Below are 23,159 nucleotides of genomic sequence, written 5' to 3'. Positions count from 1 at the left end.
CTAACTACTGTGCACTATAGGTGCATTCAAACCACAGAGTTAAGGCGAATAAAGAGAATGTGGGTAGAAAACACATGTCTGAGTGTCTGCGTGTGTTTCAGCGGGAAGAATAAAACAACCAGATGCAAGAGAGGAACTTCGACAGTCGCTACCACTGTGCAGACTAGCTCGTGTGTCCAAATGGCATCGTTATGTGGAAATGAGCAACTGAGAGAACGGTCGGGGTTGCATCCGCGACAGCTGCCAACGGCCGAAACAAGCAGCGGGAAGAACAAGCAGAGTTTCCTGCTGCTTCCTGTGAAGGTTATCTGTGCTGCTGGAAGGCTGTGGCGGGTAAAAGGCTGTTCACACATGAAGACGGGGATATTTATACTGAAAACGATTTCAAACACACTTTCTGCAGTGGATGAATCTGACCCTGTTAATTTGAGCAGGTGATTAAACAAATGCAGCTGCAACGGGACCCTAATTTGCAAAATAAGCATCATGTTGAATTCAATAAGACATAAAAGTAGTGATTAGGATCATAAACTGGTGGCTATTAGAAGAAGTTTAGCTTCCTCACTGGCTCCATCCATCTTTCATATACAGTCCACACTGCTATATGATGCTATAGGTTACCTGAAAAGGAACAAGAGCAGGAAAGCAAGAACATAAATGGTACAGACATTATGATTGCACACATCCTATCTGAGAAATGACAAAAACAATCCAGAAGAAAATTAATGTCCCTCAAAATGTAAAGACCAATAAAATACTGAATGAGCTCTCAGCAGCATCTTCAGCTCGGTCAATAATCAATAATTCTTATTGTTCGTAAAGCCTGGACTTTACCAGTGATTTTATTTAAAATACATGCATTAGTGGAATATTTTCTAGGTGTCAGGCATCAGTGTGAGAGGCACTGAGCAGCAATCAGATCAGGGTGTAAATGCATGACAGTGATCTGATATCAGAAAGGGACAGAATACTCGAGTTTGAACACAGAGGACCTGATCTGACGTCAGGGAAAGATGCAGCAGTGATGCACGAGAAGATCTGGAATTGAGTGTGATGTAGAAAGTATGCAGACCATGTGCTCATCTTATGATTTAGCAACTGTCAGTGAAGCTGAAGAAGGAGCCGACTGTCCTCTCACAGCAGAGCATCTGTGGAGCTGCACCCGGAGGCTTACATGGAAGGCCATGACATCATTTGCTTTATATAATTGATGCAACTTCAGGTCTCATCCTCTAAAGTGTTGGCACAAGACAGCAGAAAAGCACTCAGCGTGAAGAAAAAGGTAAAACAACAAATTTAATGCCGTTCTGTGGCAACTCTGAAGCTTTACTTTAAAAAACAGAATAAAATGAAAGAAACGTTCAGAGAACATCGCACTAAAAACCAAAAGAGATGCAATTTCGAGTCAGGAAATAAATCTCCTCTCTGCTGTGAAAAACTGAAGCGCATTCACTGTCCCTCCTCTCCTCAATGCAGCGCTCTGCTGTCCCTGTTTCTACCTCTTCCTCTAGTCTCCCCTCATCATTTTACTCCACAATCTGTCGCCTCGATCAGCCAGGCAACAAGACGAAGGGGAGAAGGGAAAGGGGGAAGAGTAATGAGGTCAGTAGCACTTCTCTGCAGAGGCTGAATGACGGATGAAGAGGACGCTCTGGGCTTTCACTCTCTCACACCCTCTCCTCTTCACCCTTCTTCCCTCGGCTCAGCTTCTGTCACCTCACGTTACAGTGGTTTGTTTTTCTCCTCCGACAATTTAGACAACCTTTGCTTCCCTTTATCTTCCATCTCTCCGCCTGCCTGCAAAGTCTCTCAATCGTTTCACTCTTCTCTTTTGTTGTCATTGATCTTTCTGCTTTCTTCATACACTCTGCAGTGTCTGTCTTACAGACCTCACATAACCCTCTGTTGCATCTTCATATTGTTAGGGTCCCTCGGTCGTCGACCCAGTGTTTTGTGTTTTTGGTTCTTTGATTTTGTTATTTCATTATATTCGAGCTTGGCTTTCTGGGTTTTTGGATTATTCTTAGTTTAGGTTCTCTGGGTGGGTTTTGTTAGAGTTTTAGTGTTCTGGTTTTCTGTCTGTGATCCATAGTTGCTGTCTCCCCTGTCAGCTATATCCCCGTGTCCAGTCAGTGTCTGTCTGCTCTGGTCCCACGTCTCTGTTCCCTCTGTTGTAGTGCCTGCCTGTGAGTCGGTTATGTTTCCTGTTTTACTTTGAAAGTCTGTGTCTGATGTTAATGTATCTGGTTGTGCTTCCTTTGTCTCGTTAGGCCTGATTTGTCCCAGCTGTGTTTCCCTCCTGTTACTCATTCCCTGATTGCTCCCTCTGTGTATTTAAGCCCTGTGTTTCAGGTTGTCTGTGTTGTGATCTACCCTCATCTTGCTGTGTGTTCTGTTAGTCTTCTGGTGTAAGTTTATTTTGATATATCCAGTTATGTTACATTTGAGTTTAGCATTAAAGCTTTTTTGAGTTTGAGTGTCTGCACCTTGGGTCCTCCTACTACCACTCCTGCCTGCACACAGCCTTCACATAACACATATATTATGTGGGGTTTTGTGTGTTCTTGCTCCTCTGTGCTGCCTTCTTCACCTTCTTTCCTTCCAAAGATCATCTTCTTCATTCTCTACCTTCGACATCTCTTTCTATCTCTGCCTGTAGTCCCACTCTGATCACCTGTAAATCTTATTCTAAGGTTGTGTAATATTGCGTTTCAATTAGCTCACTGCTTTCAGTTGCATTTGCATGAATTCAGTAGCAGGAGTTAACACAAGGAGAATATTCTGTAGGAAATAAATCCTTGTTTCTAATCTTGGCTCGGTGGTCTTAGCCTGGAGGAGAATAGAAATCTATTAGCAGTGTGTGAGACCTGCTGTCTAATGATGCCGGACTGAAGCTCGAGCTTTTAGCTTACAGAAAGGTTTCTGGGTTTATTTGAGATAAAAAGGGAAGAATTCAAACACCTAAATTAAAGAAAAATATTAAAGGCAGCAAGCAGCGTGGACTCACTAAATGCTCAAATTTGTCACCAACATTTCGTCAACCACTGAGGGAATAGCTGCACAAAAAATTGATTTTTTAAAATAGAAATGATTTATTTATGCATGTCTTTGCTGCTTTAAAACCCAACAGCTGTAAACTGATGCTAAAATCATCCCTGAATTTTATTGGTACTCTGAAATTCTCACTTTATTCTTTATGGGTGGAATAAAAACCCCTCACAGTGCCAATAACTTGGTTATTATGTATCCAAAATAAACTCTGAATGTGAGAGGGCAAGTACACAATAACATAATAATATCCAATAATAATGGTCAGATGGGATATATTACAAGCTGCTCATTATATGTCTGGCATTTTTTGCCAAAGGCCAAAAAAAAAAAAAAAAAATCAGGAATCCAAACAGGATTTTAAAAGCCGACGGGGATGTCAAGAAGGAGTACTCCCCTCAGCAAAGCCAGAAAAGGCTGTGGGACTCTGTCATGTTGATGACATCACATCCTGACACATATGTTCATCTCCAGTGATTAATCTGGAAACCCTCCCCCACAGAAACTAGTCCTGGACAGAGCTGAGTAGTGTCCTCATTGATGTTACGCTTTCAATCGCCTTCAGCAGAACGTCCATCTTTTAACCTCATATCAACCATAATCTAACCCGACCCATCGAGGCACGGTGAGAGTGTGTGTGTGTGTGTGTGTGTGTGTGTGTGTGTGTGTGTGTGTGTGTGTGTGTGTGTGTGTGTGTGTGTGTGTGTGTGTGTGTGTCAGGGTGAGACAGAGATGCACTTACAAAAATCATGTGAGCTGATACTGAGAGGTTCAATCGTTCAAGATCAAACTCAGATGAAGAGTTTTCTGTTACTGGACAATTTCATACTGACAGCTCAAGAGAACTGCGCCAAAATGTGACACACAAGCATATCTCATGGTGTGAAAACACATGTATGCATACACACACACACACACACACACACACACACACTCCCCTCCCCCATGCCTCACACTGTCTGATGATAATGTGGGGCAGGCAGATCAGCCAGATGTTTCTGGGTATATCTTGGTGTGTGTGTGTGTGTGTGTGTGTGTGTGTGTGTGTGTGTGTGTGTGTGTGTGTGTGTGTGTGTGTGTGTGTGTGTGTGTGTGTGTGTGTGTGTGTGTGTGTGTGTGTGTGTGTGTGTGTGTCCTAGGCCAGGTGCATCTACTGTACGTTCCCTCATGCATAAGAAAGCATCTATCCTTGTGTGAAAGAAATGCACTCCACTGCCTTACAGTCTTGTATGATGTACACTGAGTATTATTTTTAAACCTGTGTGATGGTGAGAAAATCAAACAAACATGCTGACAGTAAAGAAACACGTGCCACAGCCACCGAGCGCGTCTTTCCTCTCTGACAGTGACACTGCTTCTGCTCTAGCTCTTTGTTCTGTGCCGTGGCCTCGTACGGCCCTCGTACCAGCATTAGAGTCGACGAGTGTCCAGATGGCCGGGCTTGCTGTTCTGCCCTGAAAGTGGAGCACTGGGCTAAGCTTCCATTATACAGGCTTAAAAACACACTAATCACCCAACAGCACTCTGCACTACTGCTGCTTTTAGAGGAAGCCACCAGGATGCAAGTGAGTGTCTAATCTTAGCACTGCTTCCACACACTCACTGACCATTGCTGCGCTATTACTGCACCAAGGCCATGCATTACTTACTGCATAAATGCATTAACAGCAGCATTTTACACATATGTTGTACATAAAGGTTTAACCCACCTTTAAATTGCTTTATCGCTTCTTACGTTCATTAATTTTCCATCTTCCGAATCTACTAAATGGCAAACACCAGTTTTCCATGAACAATGGCTGATTAGTGAGAAATCTGTTAAGTCAGAATTATATTTAACTCCTGGCAGGAATACTTTGCTGAGTCTGTCATCACGAAGCAGGAAACTGCTGCTGTGCTGATTTAAATGCAGCTCTTTAGCGAAGGAAGACTCGTCCCTGTTGACTTCAGTCCCAGCACTTAAGTTTTTAAGTTATTAACCGAGCGTCTGAAGCCATCCAGTCTTGGCAGCGCGTCTATGAGAGCTCACATCAATTAACACATTAATGAGCGTGGCTGCAGGTCAGAGTGGAGGAGCGCTGCCGCGGGGAAACACCCGCTCTGCACCGAGGGCACTGTTGGCAGAGTGAGGAGCTGCTGGCACTGCCAAACTTCATCTGCCATCCAACTAAATGAGAGTGTGTGTGTTTGAATGTGTGTGCTGGGAAACCCCAGGTGCCTGGCCTGCACGCTGGCTCACACAATACATTTGTAGCAAAGCACAAAAAAGGTCGCGAGAGGAAACTGCTCTAAAAAGGTAATTAAAGTTGATGGCAGGCAAGCAAAGACATGGTAATGTTAAATGAAAAGACTCCACCATCTCCATTCCAGTCCCAATAACTCTGTATGCTGTGCTCAGTGTCCTTACATCACTGGTGACTGGGAATGTTCCTGCCATTTAATTTACGAGTCGATTAAATGGAAGGAAAATTAAAACGACGCGTCTAAAAGCAACAAAAACACTCAAACGGTTAAAACTGAGCACAGGCTAATGGACGAGGTTAAACTTTATCCACATAAATACTGCAGATGTATGTCAGAACTGGTAATGATGCTCAGACTGAAGCTGACTGTGCGACACCACATCGTGCACACGCATGACGTCAGATTGTCCAAGTGCGTCTAACATTAGCGGTGCTAGTACGAGCAGCCTGGGTGAATATGACTTTACGCTGACGCACCACAGCTGTGAACTTTGACATCAAATTACTGCAGATCTGCATTGACTGACGTCCTTTTTACTTTTCAGCGTGTCATTTATAACTTCCTGTCACGGAGAGAGGGTGGTGCTGTAGTGGGCGGCTGCAACAGTTAGCTGCTGCTGTATATAAAAAAGAAATGTGTTGTTAGTTTGACTGACTGGTATTTCGACTGGCAAAAAGCGAGGGCAGCAACTTCAAACGTCTCGCTGACTTGTCACACACACCGCCACCACAGACCGTTCTCAAAACCACAAAATGATACAACCCAAGCTCCGAGAGAAATACGAAAGAGGATTAGGGCCACTGGAAAAAGAAAAAAAAAGTGGGCACATCTTTTTTTTTCTTCTTTTCCAAAATTCTGAGAAAAAAGTCAGAATTCTGAGAATTCACAGAATTCTGTGAAAACCTGACAAAAGACGTGCCCACTTTTTTTTCGGTGGCCCTAATCCTCTTCCGTAGAGAAACGTGGCTGCAAAAAGTCTAAAAATGGTGATTTTTGAAATGAGGTGAGGTGGAATTTAAAGTCTGACAGAGACCAACACAAGTGTTTCTGCATAAGATCCAAACGTTCATCATCTTCCCAGGGTACACAGTAATCTGCTGACACACACACACAGAACAAAGAGCTGCAATGACACGTTGCCGGTTACACACAAACCATGAATCACTGTGTGTACCACCTGTTTTTGTGCCCAGCTGTCTCTAAGCTTCTATTGTACTCGCTCAGCTGTTTGTGTGGGTGAACGCTCGGCGGTCAGAAGCATGACCCTAAATAAACGCTGGTCCTGCAGCTTGTTGCACTGGACTTACTGCATTTATTAACAGTCAAAGAGCAGAAATTCCAGCTGTGTGCTGAAATGATTCAGCGCTCCCTCAAACGTGAGTTACGGGACGTTACTTCAAAGCTGCCTGTAAGAAATTATTTTCATATAGAGCAACCTGTAAAACAAATATAACCAACTAACTGAACAAAACGTTCACTGAGAACATTTGGTTTTCTACTCTCACTCACAGATGCTGCTAATTTAATTTTGTTTTGCTATTCTACTTGTTGTCTGATCCATTTACTGCGAATGTGAAAATGTCCATCTACGTTTACACGCTCACCTCTGGCCACAAACTAGTGACCAAAAGAATAAGCTCATGGATACGGGGAGTGGAAATGAGCTTCTATAGGATGTCTAGGCTCTCCCGGATATCTTTAGTGATAGGGTCAGGTGGTCATTTGGGAGGGACTTGGAGCAGAGCTGCTATTCCTCACTGTTGAAAGGCGCCCAGTTTGGGTGTCTGACTGGGATGTCTCCTAGCAGAGGTGTTTGGACCACGTCCAGTTGGGAGGAAACTGCAGTGCAGACCCAGGACATGCTGGAGAGATTATGTCTCTCAGCTACTACTGGGAATGCCTTGGTGTCCCCTCTGGAAGAACTGGAGGAGTTGGTTGGGAAGTGGGAGGTCTGGGCCTCTGCTGTGGGTGGGTGGGTGGATAGATGAGTGGATAGAGTTACCATTTTTTACTGTTTCTGTCATAAAGTAACTTCCAAAACTGTATAAAAATAAAGTGTGTCAACATTTTCAGTGTGCAGAGATGTCCTGTAGAGTGAGTGAGGCTGTAGCCAAATGTTCCCTGCTGCTATTGTCACTGTTGGAATTTCACCCTTTAACACGTGCTATCATTGAAACAGGACGCGTTTAAACCAGCCAGTATTTTCAGTGCCTAAATCTATCCAATCAGCCACCGTGAAATAAAAGGTGAAAGTCTACAACTTCATTGTACGAGACCTGTGTCCTCTGTCAAAGTCCTGTGATTCGAGCACCAGCATCTCTCCCGTCTCCTGATACAGACTGAAACCAGGCTGCACATCAGAAAACCACTAAAGAGGTATCCTGTGGCCTGAAATATGATGACAGGTCATTACCAAACATCTCTGTGGGATCAGCAATAATGTGTTAAAGCTCCTATATCATAGGAGCTTTAACACATTATTGTTAGTCTTGCATGTTCATAAAAAAGTACCAGACAGATGGATTTTTGTACCACGACTGGCGATGATTCCTGGTTTGGAGTTCTGTTACTTGTGGTCTGCTTCAGTCTCTGTAGCCTTCAATCAGACTGGGACACCCCAGACCTCAGGTGGAAAGGTGAACATCAAAGCCATGGACAGTGCACAAGAAAGCTGAAGAAGAGAGTGCAGGCAGGGTGGAGTGGGTGGAGATAAGTGTCAGGACGGATTTATAGCAGCAGCATAGATGGTAGCGAGACCTGCTGTGATGTTCGGTTTGGAGACGGTGACACCGTCAGAACGACAGGAGGACAGGCTGGAGATGCTAAGATCTTCACTGTGAGTGAGCAGGATGGACAGGATTAGAGTACATCAGAGAGACAGCTCAAAGGTAGATAGGGAAGGCAGAGATGGTTTGGACACGTGCAGAGGAGGGAGAGGAAGGAGCGTAGAGGATGAAGATGGAGCTGCCAAGCAGGGGGAAAAGATGAAGGCCTCAGAGGAGGTTCATGGATGTAGTGAAGGAAGACCCAAGGATAGGCTGAGACAGAAACAGATGATCCACTACGAACCCTAAATTGAGCTGAAAGAAGAAGAGGATGATGTATGACTGACAGTGAGAAGCAGCCAATGGGAGAAAGGCATCTTATTCAGTGGATAACACAGACCTGAATGAGGCACTGTGTAGCCCTAACCTTCTCTCTGAACTGTCTTTTTGCAGCACAGTCACTGTTTTTAACACATGTGAACGTCGAGTTTGTCAGGAAACGCTGAAGGCTCAAAATCCAGGAGCCGCCTGGTGATTGGACGAATGAGTTCATAGTTTCTCCTGTAGTTAATCGGCCACATAAAAGTCGGGATTTCATCGTTTGTCGTGTTTCTGATATCAGGAACAAAAAATATGCTCATGAGAACAGATTATTGCTTTCCTCTTTCAGCTCAGGTTTTGGAAAAGTTGAGAGTAAATTAGACTCAGTGTCACCATCAAAAAGACAAATTTTCACTGGCAAAGTCCCAGTTCATCAGCCAGGTAAGGAGGCCTCCATCCGGTATTAACGCAGTTCTCACAGCTACAATAAAAACATACTCATTTCATGGCAGTCCCACTTACAGATTCATACTCTGGATAAGATGGGTACACTTTAATTTTAAAAACCGTTATAAAACTACACCCAGCTTCCCTGTTATTCTCCCATTTTCTATAGTGAAATCCTCCAGGGAGGAAGTAACACAGTGAGGCACTGTCTGAATCCAACATTGTATTTAAATAAGTGCTCTTCCTCTGCGTGTATGTGTGCATTCATCTTTGAAAGCCCGTGCGAGCGTCAGCCTGCTCTACTTTCCTCTGCTGTCCCTGTTAATTTGCCTCTCTGAGACCTCGGTCATAAGTCGAATCCTTCATCTACACATGCCGGGCGGTTGCATATTACAGGTTTGAGTCTGCCATCGTACCAAGCCGTCTCATCCGAGAAAGAAAAAATAGCTTACTCAGCTCAGATCAGTGATGTCACCTTTCATTTGCCCTTGTTTCCACCTGGCGCCACAGTTGCCTCGCGCTGCCTCTTACGGGAATGGATGGGTGTCAGGTTACACATCTCACTGATCGTGAGCTTAGCGGTCACAGTTGAGTCAGCTAACAGTTTGGATCAGCGACTCATCGCTCATCCAGGAGCACAGCCCTTCAAAATAAAGGCTAAGGCTTTAAAAAGAAATGGAGCACTCGGTGATAAATTATTTACAGCTGTGTTTTATGTTCATGTTTTAGGTTGTGTCTAATGAAAACAGCGGCCCTTTCACCTCAGGCCTGTTACACTGGTGTCCCTGATCTTAGAAGGATGGCGACCTGTGAATCAATACGGAGGGTAAAGTGCTTCTGTCAAAACATCCCGAGTGAAGTCTGACTGGCTCCACCCTGAAGTCGCCACATGTCTGTGGTCCTTTTATGTTCCACACATGCATTACAGCCCAAAAACTGTAACTGCAGAGGGGATTAGGGGCTTGAATGTTCAGCAAACACAGTACAGTAAAGCATCGGCAAACAAAATAAATCCTGCTTGTTACTGCATACATCCGTGGAATATCAGAACATACTAATAATAGTCGCTGTCAGTCACAGAACACGTGCCACTGCTGTTCTGTCGAGCAGATTATGTTTGTGATGGATTTGCTCAGACATGCCAGGACTGTCTCAGTCCGTATCCACAGGGGTGTTTTTGGATGCGAGGGGTTAGGTGGAGTTCAGGTGGAGAAGTTCAATCACCTCGGGGTCTTGTTGAGTGGAGGCCAGGATGGAGTGGGTGACTGACAGGTGGATGAGTGCATCACTACAGACGCTGTGCAGGTCTGTAGTGGTTAAAAAAAAAAAAGAGCCCAAAGGCGATGCTGTCAGTTTGCTTGTCAACTTGATTTAGTACCCTCACAAACGCCCATGAACTGTGGGGAGGAATAAAATACAGACGTAGAGCAAAGAGGCAGTGAGAGGAGCTCAGCGTAGAACCACTGCTCCTTTCAGAGGAGGTGGTTTGGCATCTGTCTTGGATGCCTCCTTGTTGCAGGTTTTTTGTGCCCAAAAGAAAGAAAACGCATATTTTTTCAAGACTTTAGTCACACAGATATGTAAACGGAGTCATTTAGTGCCGTCTGAAAAGGATACAATGCAAACACTCACAGGTAATTTTATCAGCCACGTTTTTAGGGAACGTCTGAAACCAGCAGCACGAAACGTCGACTCAGTAACCGCCTTCATTATCTTTAATAGAGACTGAGCTGACTTTCACGAGGTTGTTTGATAAGAGCTTTCCTCTTTAATGGATCCGACTCAGAATGGCCTTTTCCCCTTCAGCCCATAAAGATTTTGAAGGAGCATTAAGTTAAAAGAATGAAAAGGATGCTATAAACACTGAAAGTTCTCATTTTCGATAACTTGCACTGCTTGTGTTGTTTTGAATGTCACACACTAACTGAGGCCGACGCAGCTGTAATTATGTCGTGCTGGCAAAGCGACTCGCAACATAACTGCTGGTAAAGTTTGAAGGAAAGTGTAGTTTAATTTATCGCTGCTATATGGAAGTTTTGTAACTCGTCTGATTACATTTCAAAGTGCTCGAAAGGCCAGTGAGCCAGAAAAGTGACGGCAATAAATACATTTGTGGAAGTGCAGTTCCCCAGAGAAAGCTCTTGGACAAGCCTGAGAAATACTGATTCCTCAAAGATTGTGCTGAAATTAAATCCGAGTTACATTTTCCAGAACTATACAAACACAGCGACGGCTTGAAAATTCTCCTGCAGTTACCTTTCAATAAATTAAAATCTACCAGAGCTAAAGAAAAAAGCCAGAAACTGTAATCCCGCCGATGATGGGAGGATGTTTATCTCTTAAGAAGTTACAGAATCATCTTTGCAATGCCCGTCTGCCGTGCACTCACACACCTGCACAAGCAGAAGGACCTCGGCGCTGTAACTGGGCAAAAGGATGATTTAAGACAAACCAGTGGACACAAAGATTTTCTGACTGAAGTCTTGGTGATAAATGCAGAAAGTCAAAGCATAAAGCAGATGCACGACCATAATGGGGGCTTCTGTCTATAGTATACCTTTTAACATTATTATTGAATGATTTTTCAAAATAAAAGATCCCAATGGACAAAGTGAACCAAGCCCACAGTTTTCAATCTACGTACATGAAGCCATAGTGACAAACATGCACATAACATTGCGTGTTGTGTACACACATGCAGTAGCTCAGGGTAAAGTAAGCCGGAGTAATGCAACACGCAGCCTGCAGCGAGGCAGCAGACGCAGAGCGACTCAGCTGTCCTCTGAATGAACACGGAGAGATGGACACACTTCCCAACATCACGCGAGCCTAGACGACCTCACGATGGAGACTGTTCATGTGTGCTCAGAGACGGCGAGGAGCAGCAGTGGCTGTGTGCGTCTGAAACATCACATCAGCACGATCGAGGTGCAGTCGTGTGATCTCATGCGACGTCCTAAATACAGAATAGGAATAACAGAGTAGAATAATCCAGCATTGGGGTTCTGGCACAAAGTAAACACTGACAAGAAAATCAAAGTTTCCTCCTCTGTGCCGTCAATGTTCCTGTTCAGCTTTTGACTTTTTAATAGGTGATATCAACAGTTAACATGAAACAAGAGGAAGCAGGGATGAAGTCACATATGGTTACTGAGGCAAAGTGGACATTCTGCCTACAGCTGAGCTAAGTGTGACTCGGCGTCACCGCTGCTATCACAACACAAAAAACGATTTTAATTCTCAGAATGAGCAGTTGCATCATCATCTCAGGGTTTTACAGTAATATAGGCTATGATGTCAAATGTCATCGTCAGTGCTGCTTACACAATATGTTAACTCAGGGGTGTCGAACTCCAGGCCTCAGGGGCCGGCGTCCTGCAGGTTTTAGATCTCACCCTGGGTCATCACACCTGAATCACATGATTAGTTCATTCCCAGGCCTCTGGAGGACTTCAAGAGATGTTGAGGTCATTTAGCCATTTAAATCAGCTGTGTTGGATCAAGGACACATCTAAAACCTGCAGGACACCGGCCCTCGAGGCCTGGAGTTCGACACCTGTGTGTTAACTACTGCAGGTACAAAGTGTTCACATGAGAATTTGGAAAATAATCCCATGTTTTTTAACACCTTTGTCTCCGCACTGGCAGCTTTTCCAGCTAATCTGACCGGAGTGTTTCCAGCATGCAGGGAAGGAACCCTGATATATGGAGTCAATTAGTAACAGCTGGGTAACATTCGCAGCTTATCGTCCAAGTTACTTTTCTAATGATGTCTAATTATTTCAGCACCCACACTGGAGCTTGAGAAGCACTGAACTAAATGACTATCAGTGTTGAAAATGATTGCCAGGTTAAATTTAATGTGTTTTCACTCTGTTATAGCATGAATTCATATTTTTATATTATATAATGAATATGGTTAATGGACTGATTCTTATATATAGCGCTTTTCTAATTGTCCTGAGGATTTTATACAACATGTACAAAAGTACTTTTTTCCATGCTTTATAGTGCTTTCTAACTAACATTCACACACACATGCTCCACATTGGAGAGCAACTTGGGATTATTAGCTCGCCCAAGGATCAAACCGCTAACCTTCCAATCAGAAGATGATCTGCTCTACCTCCTGACCTACAGCCACCCCAAAATAATGGCACATTTATAGAAACATGGTCCCTCCCAAAGCAAATTTTAAAAAGACTTACAGTCCTAACTGCAGCAGTGTTGCCAACTCCTCAGTAAGGAAAATCGCTATTGGCTGTCCTAAAAGTCGCTAGAAGTCGCTAAATGACGTCATCACCTAATTTGCATAATTGGTCACGCTAATGTAATTGTAACCTATGTTGTTGGAGAGAGAAATAACATCGTGGAAGAGACCTAAAGTGAGTAAAAAACGTCCTACATGCATTTAGAATTTATTTAGAACTACAAATTAAATTTCTTTTAGCAATTATTGTTTTTTTAATGTCACAATTCCAACCCTGCTCCTTTATCCGGACTTGGACCGGCAAAAGTGACCCGAAATAGGCACTCTGGTGGAGTTACTTTGTGTTTGTGTGTGTTTATAAGTAGTTTTAAACCTTGTGATCCACAAAACAGCATAAGAGTAAAAGATTAAAAGAAGAACTGACTGCGTTACAGCACCCGCTGCTTGTTGAGAGTAAAAGCGATACGCGCTTTCACGTCTTTTTTTAGCGACTTTTTATAGAAAAAAAGTCGCTAGGGGGTCTGAAAACTCGCTAAATATAGCGACAAAGTCGCTAAGTTGGCAACACTGAACTGCAGTGGAATGGTTGGAAAGCTTAAGAATGTGATGAAGGCGGGACAGACGATAGCTAAGGAGGGAAACTGACAAAGACAGGAAATAAAACTAATTAACAAAATAAAAGCAGTGATTAGACTTTAAAGAGCTTATGTAACCGTTGTGTTCCTGCGTTGTGTCTGATGATGAAACGTAAAAAGAAAGACCTCAAAGTAAATAACTTGCCCGCTCCGGCTCCTACAACCAAATACAAACCACAGGGAAGAGAGTTAGCTCAGCCCACCACAACTTCCAAGCTAGCAAGAATTACCTACTCATGCTAGCATAGATGGTGCCTATAACACATATGCGGCACACACGTACTACACATTCACAACATCTAGTAAAGACAGGTACAATGATGACAGTAGCTGAACTAAAAACACACAATCGGAAACATCAGGGTGGCTAAACATACAGTATATGTGTGTTTTACAGTGTTGGGAAAAAAATGACACCAACCTCTCCCACAGGGGAAACGGAAGAGGCCAAAGCTAACAGTTCTTGTTAGCTTTGGCCTCTGTATTTATAGGGTTGCACCAAAGAAGAAGAAGAACAATGAGGAGGGGCTCCAACTGCTAATGAACATAACTACATGCTTGGAGGTCGTAAAAGTCAGATATAACAGGAACAGTTTGGGGTCTAGAATACCTTAATCTCAAGAGTTTCATTTCCTGGTTAAATAAAGTAATCAATAATAATGAACTGAATGTTTTTGTTATAAAAGATGAGAAGTTGATGAAATGTTATTTTTCATTATGATTTCAGCTTTAGGCAATAATGAAACGAGATAATTGAGATGAAAATGATGACTGTGCTGTATTTCATTACAAAGTGATTTGCACTCATCCGGTCGTATCTGCACGTCACTTTTCTGCTCGCTGCTGGAATTCTGCACGTCTAAAAGCACAAAGTCACCAGGCTACTGCATGTTAAGCTCAGTTCATATTCTTTTTAAAATGAAACTGCAGTTCACTGAACCTGCCCTTAGTCTTTTTCAGGGGAAAAAAGGCTTGATAAACATATTAAGTTGAGTTCTGCAGCCTGCAGGAGTGACCAATATTGCCTGAGCTTGATTCGTGCATTTCTCTTATGAATCTCGGCTTTTTGCCATTTTTAATCCTGTTATACCAACATAAAATAAACGTATCATTAAAAAGAAAAAGGTTATCTTGCAGAGGGGTTTTAAAGTGTGGAGGAAAGGATGAGCCTCACAGCGGAAAGCAAATGATGCCTTTAAGTGTGTTAATCTCCAGAAAAGCAGCTGACAGTGATCAGACGCATAAGAACACAGACACACCCACATTAACACATAGATATGGTGATGCTGAGGGTGTGTACGTATACTCTCAGTACAACACTCAGTAAGCCCCACACAAACAAACACACACACCACTGCCAGATGTGCTCGGCCTAATCAGGTCAACGTAAACGTCCATCAGCCCATCAGCTAGAATCAGAGGGGAGGGGCTGAGGGGGGATTGGGGCAGGAGGACACGGGGGAGTTGGAAAATGTGATGGGGTCAGAAAGCAAGAGAGAAAGTGACAGAGTGGGTCAGACTGGAGAATTAAGATGGAGCGAGAGTGAAATAAGCAATTATGCAAAGGCTGAAGAACACAGTGTTAAAACATTTAAATGGAGGTCTATAATTTATGATAATTAATGTTAATTCTGACCCCGTCTTGCAGGCTGCTCTCCTACGCACTCGTTCACACTCTCCTCAACACGCTCTGCACTGATAACTCCATCTGCTGCAACTCAGGAGTGAGACGTGCATCAACTTTGGAGGGACGAGTGAGGTGCCATCAATCACGTTTGCTGACCCTCTACATTAGCGTCACATTAGCCTCGTGTTCAGAACGAGGGGGAAAAATAGTTCTGCTTTGATTTCTGGGACACCATATTTGTCTCCTGCTGTGGGTTTTACTCGTGGAGACGCACTCACGTCTTGGTTCAGCATGTATAATCTCAGTGTCAATTAGCATAGAGGTAATGTTAGATTGCTGCGAGTCAATAAAACAGAGCCAGCAGCTGCTGTTTGCCCATCTGTGTTTTCTTGAAATAATACTTTTTGGACACAGCGCTCGGCACGATTATGCATACAGGCCGTGCAATCCAAACAAGAAAAACAATCATAGCTGAGGTCATGTTTCATGTTCCTCTGCTGGTACAGATTATGATTGTTGGAAAACAGGAGGTCAAAGGATACGAGCAGCGTAAGGTCATTCCACTTATTTATTATTCCAGCTATTCACAGTTTTACTTGGTAATTCAGAAACTGCTCGTGTGCGACTCTCGTTTGGAAAGACAAATTGCATTTTTGAAGGGGGAATGAAAATTACTGTTATTTGATTTCAGTGTATAGTAGGGTGCATGTGTGTCTCTGCCTGACCTTCAAACCTACAGCCATTCTCCTTCAAAGCCACTCAGCTCTGTCTCAGGGGCCTTGTGTCAGCAACACAACAGTTATGGTATTAGTCAGATGAGGCTGTGCAACCAGCTTGAAGAGTCATATTTTAATCCAAACCATGATCTTTTTGTGAACCACTCCTAAAGTAGTGCCTCACCCTACCAGTGAGGGAAACCGAGTTAAGAAAAGTGTAACCGAGTGGAAAATAATGAAAAGGTCCAAACGAGACTCACAGTAAACGTCTGACTATAATGCAGTCTGTTCTGATGCCTGGCTGTCAGCTGTCAGCGGCGTCACAGGCGGGTTACGGTATGAGTGAGAGTGCTCGGTCACTCCCGCCTCATCATTTATCAACAAGCAGGGTTACTGCTTACTGTAAACAAGTCGTTTTAATACCATGAAGATCAAACGGGGAAGAAAAAATGATTAATCATTTCTCAGGTTTACAAAACCTTTAACAGTTGCTTCAGTGTTTGATCTTCATGTGCAGTTAGTTTGAAATAAGTTCAGCTGATTTCTGATACCAACATTTGTGGAGGTGTATTTCAGTTTGAGCTGATTAACCACTGATCACTGTTTTATTTCCTCATTTTTAAGGTTGTATTCAAAGTAATAATTATCCAAATTACACGTACTTTGGCAAATTTATGTCACACAAAAGGAAATTTGACTTATTTGCCTGTTGATGTTGGGTGATGGTTATTTTGGCTGGTGGGTCAAAAAGTCACTTTCACTGCATCCAAATGTGTTTAATAAAAATATCTTGTTTTTAGTGCCCCGTCCACCAGCAGGCTTAATCTAACATAAACCCATTAAACCCACACACTGTGAAAGCTGTGGGCTCCAGAGCAGCACCCTGACCTCTGACTTGTTCCCGGTCCTTTCCTCACCCCCAACCACTCAGTGAGGCCCATTACCAGCCCATTATAGTAATTCAATGGGATGCTGCCTGCGTGGTGGCCTGCAGGGCACACATAGAAAAGCACATTAAGGCAAACACAAACCTCCAGCTGTGGATGTTTACACATGCATGGAGACTGCAGTGTGGGTTTATATACATTAATTAGACTAAGGGCAGCAGATATAAAGACAAAGCTCTGTAATTGTTTAGCGGGACAGAAAATTTGGACTCATATTCCCACTTTCAGAACTCTTTTTGTAATAAACTCCCAAATTGGAAAAAAGGTGGAGATTCAAATCAGGTTTGGACTGTTCACCCAGCATCCATCCAAACCCACTGAGCTCCTCTCAAAGGGAAAAGATCCAATCTGTCCTTGATATGATCTGATGAGTTGGTTTTGATCCTGCTTTTGCTTTGCCAACTTGCTTCTAATCACATTTTTTGCTACCACTGTGTGAATACATGTGCACAGCCAATAACCTACGATTCAGCACCAAACACAGAGCAGCAGAACTCACAATAATCCGTTTCTCCACAATATGCACTGAACAAAGCTTATTACTAAAATCCAGCCATTTTATTTCCCTTAACTAAGGGCTGGGCTCCCCAGACGTCCTTTTACCCATGCCAGTGTTCTCAGCCCAAATGAGATGCCCAGTCTGGGTCTAACTAGAAGTTTGGTGAACCTGAAGGCCGCTGGCTCCTTTTTTATAGGAAGGAGCAACGATTCACTTTGAGTTCTTTCCAGATGTCTGTGCTCCTCACACATTACTTATCAGCTCCCAGTCTTCCTATGGAGCAAGCTCACTGTATCCTCAACCTCACTCGGACGCTGTCCAGAATTCTCGGTCATATGTGAGGCTGGAATGTGGGTGAAATGACAAACATCTTCAGCTCACGCTGACGTCACGCCAATCTCTGATTCACGCTCCCGCATTTCACCTGCAGACTTCTATGATGGTGAAAATGCACAATGGATGAGATATTCATTCAACAGAAAATGAAACTTTGTAACAGAAGGACCCAGACCATATTTTTATAATAGAAACATTTGTATTTGACAGTGATACTGGATAATTACCCTTAAAAACATCACGAGAGTTAGTTTTAGAAAGAAGAAAGGGGTTTGTGAAGGATGTGAAGAAAGGCTTGAAACCACTGCAGCGCTGCATGCTTCCTTCTCAAATCAAAGCCAATATTTGTCTTCAGTTCTGTGCAATAAAAACGTTGAAATATGCTGCTGTTTCTTTTGATTTCATCAGCGATGTCTCTGAGGTCCAATTCTGTCTTTGTTACTGCTGAACAAACACTCAGAGGCAAACACTGCAAATGCTCACTCGCTCGTGCTACATGCATGCTCAGTCTGCGCACTAACACAAACACGTTCACCCCAAATTCACACGGCAAAGAATGGCCAAGCATGCATCCAAATCATGTGACAGAGTGAGCAGGCAGTGGGGTGGGAGGGGATGAGCTTTAATGGGTTACAGGGGAAAGTGAAAAGAGCTCCAAGCCTGGGAGGTTTTCAGATTTCCTGCTCACAGCTTTCAGAGGAGGAAACGCTTCATACAAAAAAATCATGTCAGCCATTCACTTTATTTTGGCTTTTTTCTCAGCGATGTTAATATTTTATAGCAACACTTCACAGCAACTGTCATCTAGAAGTGCTTTATACCGTACAGTAAAGATCTTTAATATTACAGGGAGAACAAACAAGCAAGCATAGAGGAAGATACAGTTCTTGTAAAATCAAGAATGTAAAACTGCATCAAAATCCAATAATAATCTTATGAAAATGTAGATTTTTCTTGTGCATACTGGAATCTCACGAGCTACACTAGGATGTAAAACCAGTTACAATATTTGCATGATTTATGAGCCTTTACTCACTCTATCCTATTGTCAACTCCATGTCTTTATTCTTGAACTCTAGTAGAGTACCGCTGCTTGAGTCGTTGTCATATTTGTTAAAATGCATCTTATACTGGCCTCGCCAGCCCTTCAGTTCATCCACTCCCTTAAATTATTTTAGCTCCTCCCACTTTAAGCCAACTTTCTTCTGATTGGTCTGAATATAAAATGGGTGCGGATCTGGTGGGGATTCCACCCAGCTATGTGCTTGAGATAACCATATTAGAGATATCTTCTCTCAATGACATCACACAGACAAAGAGGAGAAAAAAATAAACTGTCTATTACCTGATTCATAACTTTAAGATATGAGACAATTAAAAGACAAGCTGCACAAATTATTAGGAACTTAACTGACACATGAAATTAGGTCATACCTGTGATTTCATTCTTCCAATTTAAAGGCTCAAATTATGATCAGCTTTTCCATAAAAGCAACAAAAAAGAACTAATTTTCTCTCAGGTGTGACCAACTGTCACCCTACTTACAGTGTGCACCATAAAAGCAGGTCTGAAAAAAGAGCTGCAGCCAAATGAATGACATCCAGTCAAAATTGGGAGAAGCACTTTTCCTCTTAACACTAATAAAAGCCGCTCTACGCTAAAATTAATTAGAGTGAACCTTCCATCCTTTATGAATGAAATGAAAAAAAAAAAAGTCTTTGTTCTAAGAATCGATGCTAATTGAAAGTGACATGAAACTCAACCTCAATCTGATAACGGTTGAATAAACTGTGCAGATCAGAAAGCTGAGCCTGATGGACAGAGCACGGGAACGATAACATCTAAAAATAGCATTTCTATGTGAAATATTCATTAGACAAAGTGGGAGATGGATGGATGGGGGGGGGGGGGGATACAGGTTTAGAAGAAAGAAGAGGTTTGCAGAGAGTGAGAGTAAGAAATGATGTAAGACCTCTCACGTTTTGGAAGAGCTAAAAAATATGTTGGAAAACTGAGAGGAAACGGATAATTAGGTCATGGCGTCTGCCCCCCAGCCTGTGGTGTCACAAACATTTGTGTCCTGTCCATGCAGAGGGGGAGTGACGCTCAGAGCAAAGCACAGTCAGAAAATCACCAAAACACGCAGAAAATCTTCCCTCGGTAACTCAGGAGTAAATACGGACATGGAATAAATGAGGGGGTGTTAAACTTTCTTCACCTCGGTGCCTGAATAAGTAATTGTTTTTCTCACCTTGGGGTCCGGCCTCATTAAAAAGTAGCCCAGGCTTTGTATGTGGAGACACTGTCAAGCCTGAATCACTGCACAGAAAGCCAGAGAATGCAGGGTGGGCGGTGGAGCCAGAACGTAGCGTACAGTAGGAGCCGGGTCCAAAAGGGATATTTCATAAAATCAAAAGGAAACTCATAAAAGTTACATTTGTCTTTTTTGACTTTCAATTGTTTTCTTTCTTTTTAGGCTTTGTGTGGTGATGCTGTCACTTGCTGTAAAAATGTACTTCTGTGCTCAGTGAAGCTTCTGTTTTTGATTCTCTTGTTTCATCCATGTCGGTCACAGACCACAAGTTAAACACAATAAGAAGGTTCAACACAAGCAGCCAGCCCATCATCCAATCAAAACTACAGGATATATATTTATATGTGTTTAAAAAGCTTTAGAAAACTCCAACCCAAACAACAACACAAAAACCTGCTTTTCCCACTTGCTCCCTAATGTGATAAAAAATAAATTTCCTCATTTACTTCGTGTTCTGCTGTATTTTTCTTTCATTACTCATCAACTTGGCCTCGACAGACCACAGGTCAAATAAAAACTACTCTGCAAGCAGCCCAGTCTTAAGCTGTAATCAATAAACTTGAAGAGGAGGAATTTGTTGACACTGTGAAAAGTGTAACTCTGTTGAACTTACTTTGGACCAGCTGCAGGACTGCAGAACTATTGACCTTTTTTAACCCTTGTGTTGTCCACGGGTCATTTTTGTCCTCTAAAGAAATCTTTTGCTATCAAAAATATGTTTTTTATTCATCAAATGGTCTGAAAATAACAGAAGTTATTCATTACTATACTATGCATGATTGGAATAAGTTTTAAGTAATTTGATTTATTTATGGGGTTTTTATTCGATTTTATAACACCTGTTGTCCTCGTGGACAAAAATGACCCCAAAGTACAAAGTGTTGCAAAAGGCTGTATTTTCACAACATACTGCTATCAAACATCTTTGATCTTGGATCACTGATGTTTGGGGTCAAGCACTGGTCATAACAACCACAACAACAACAACAACAGGCAGCACAATGAGGAGGCAGGTGCTCTATATTCAATAAAATGTTATTTATACTGCGCCAAATCAAAACAACAGTCGCATCAAGGTGCTTCGTATTGTAAGGTCGACCCTACAATAATACATACACAGAAAGTATGCTCACAAGCCTCCATTGCACTAGAGATTTGCATACTTTGATGAGCATACTTTTTTTTACCATGTTGTGCAAAGCAATGACCAGTAGGACAAAGCACATATTGTCCTCTAGTATAATGAGGAGGAAGAATCAATGTTCAGGAAGATCCAGGGTTAGAAGATATAGAAAATATTGTCAATATTTAGAGCACATGCTACCCTTTCTCTGAAAAAGCACATCACCCACCTGCAGAAGTGGAAGAAGGCTATGAAGTGAAGAAAAGTGATGAAGAATCTGAACTATGTTCAAGTAGGTTCTTGGGCATCCAGGGCATTGTAGTCTGAGGAACTTGGAAAGAAAGTGACTGGGCTTCTTGAAGTTTCTTGAGTTTTCAGAATGTGAAACTGGAATAGAAGATGTGTCAGAGGACTGCACATCATCCATTTCAATTATGATGAAGACAAAGAATCAAGCAGGAAAGAGGAGTCAGCTGAGACGGAGGAATATTTGCAGTAATGTGAGGAAACATTGATCTGGTCTTCTAACATCCCAATGACAGACGATGCATGACTCTCTCATGTGCCACAGAGAAAGATAATCTATCACAGTCCAAGCACATATGCCAGGTCCCATACTCCTTCATTGGCTTTCTACTCGAGTACTGAAAGCATTATACACAGTGTTCTGCTTGTATTCTGCTTTTTAACGTTCACATGCCAATGGATGCATCAGAGACCAAGTTGGGGTTCAGTAACTTGCCCAAGGACACCTTGGTAAGAACTCCAGACTAGAGCACACAGAGACTGAACCAACAACCATCCAATTAGCAGATGAGCTGCTCTACAGCTAACTCAATGACGAACAAGGAGGGACAACAAGAGGGGAAAAAAATGGATCGAATGCAGCTGTAGTCTTATGTGGGTATGTTGATTCTACATCCGGTGGAGTCGCTACGGACAGTTTATGGCATCCTGAGTCTGGTAGAGCAGTTTTAAAGGTGACACAAGATTAATCATAGAAGCGCAAAAAGGATATAATTTCTTGATAAAGACACAATAGATGATCATCGTGCAGGGCCCCGCCCGTCGGGCTATATGATCGCCCGACTGGAGATATCACTAGCTCCGCGACGTTGGGCTAGCGATTTTGCGAGCCCTGTCGTTCATGACACAAACGCGCTCCCATTTGAGGTGTATGGAACAAGTGGGTGTTTCTCCTGCTGTGATGTAAGATCCTGATACTGATGTGACTGTATGAGCACAAAGTCCCGTTCAGAGGACTCTGTCCATTCCAACAGAACATCCCAAGTAAACCGGGAACTATGAGATAAAAACATGGGCAGTATGTGATGCCAGGTCCAGCTGTACATGGAACATGCTAGTGTACGATGGCAAACGTCTGGCCTGCAGTCAGGACACGCGAGTTGTCCCTAACATTGCAGGTTTCCAAAAGAAAACAATCATCTGTAACAACTTGTTTACTGTATATGACCCTTGCCTGCAACTGCAGAAAAGAAAGCTGTCCATGATGGGACCAGTGCAGAGGAATAAACCTGAGCTTCCTCCTGCACTTGTGTCAAATATGGACATGAAAGTTTGCCTTCACTCAGACCCATGCCCTGGTGTTCCTACCATGCCAAAATATAGAAAAATGTCAGGTAATGAGTTGGAATAAAGTTGAATAAAACCTTGAAACACAGAGATGGATGATATTTTATACTTATGGCTTTATAAACAGTCAAAGCAAACAGGGTCATTTTTGAGCGCAGAGGACAACAGATGTGATTATTTGCTGCCAGTAAAAAACTTGAAGTAGTTTAAAAACAGCTTTCTAAATTAACTTTGACATATACCCGTCTGTGATCATCTGCTAAAGCAACTGACTCTGGTTGTGAAACGATAATCACAATAACTGATGATTTGATTTATTTTTTACCCGAAAAC

The 23,159-nt window shown here is 42.7% G+C and overlaps 1 protein-coding gene and 1 long non-coding RNA gene across 7 annotated transcripts in view; both read right to left on the bottom strand.

The window, feature by feature from the left end:
- The window catches only part of LOC100707136 (dedicator of cytokinesis protein 3), a 297,568-nt gene that overhangs the window by 257,767 nt on the left and 16,642 nt on the right, over positions 1 to 23,159 (bottom strand). The window lies entirely within an intron of this gene.
- Positions 9,812 to 14,116, bottom strand: LOC112846866 (uncharacterized). Its single transcript, XR_003220047.1, has 2 exons — positions 14,092 to 14,116; positions 9,812 to 11,781 (listed from the first exon to the last, which is right to left on the bottom strand). It is a non-coding gene; the product is annotated as an uncharacterized LOC112846866 (long non-coding RNA).

Source organism: Oreochromis niloticus, linkage group LG5 (genome assembly GCF_001858045.2).
Source record: "Oreochromis niloticus isolate F11D_XX linkage group LG5, O_niloticus_UMD_NMBU, whole genome shotgun sequence".
Lineage (NCBI taxonomy): Eukaryota > Metazoa > Chordata > Actinopteri > Cichliformes > Cichlidae > Oreochromis > Oreochromis niloticus.
Note: the sequence above shows the minus strand (reverse complement) of the source record. Positions and strands in the feature narration are given on the sequence as shown.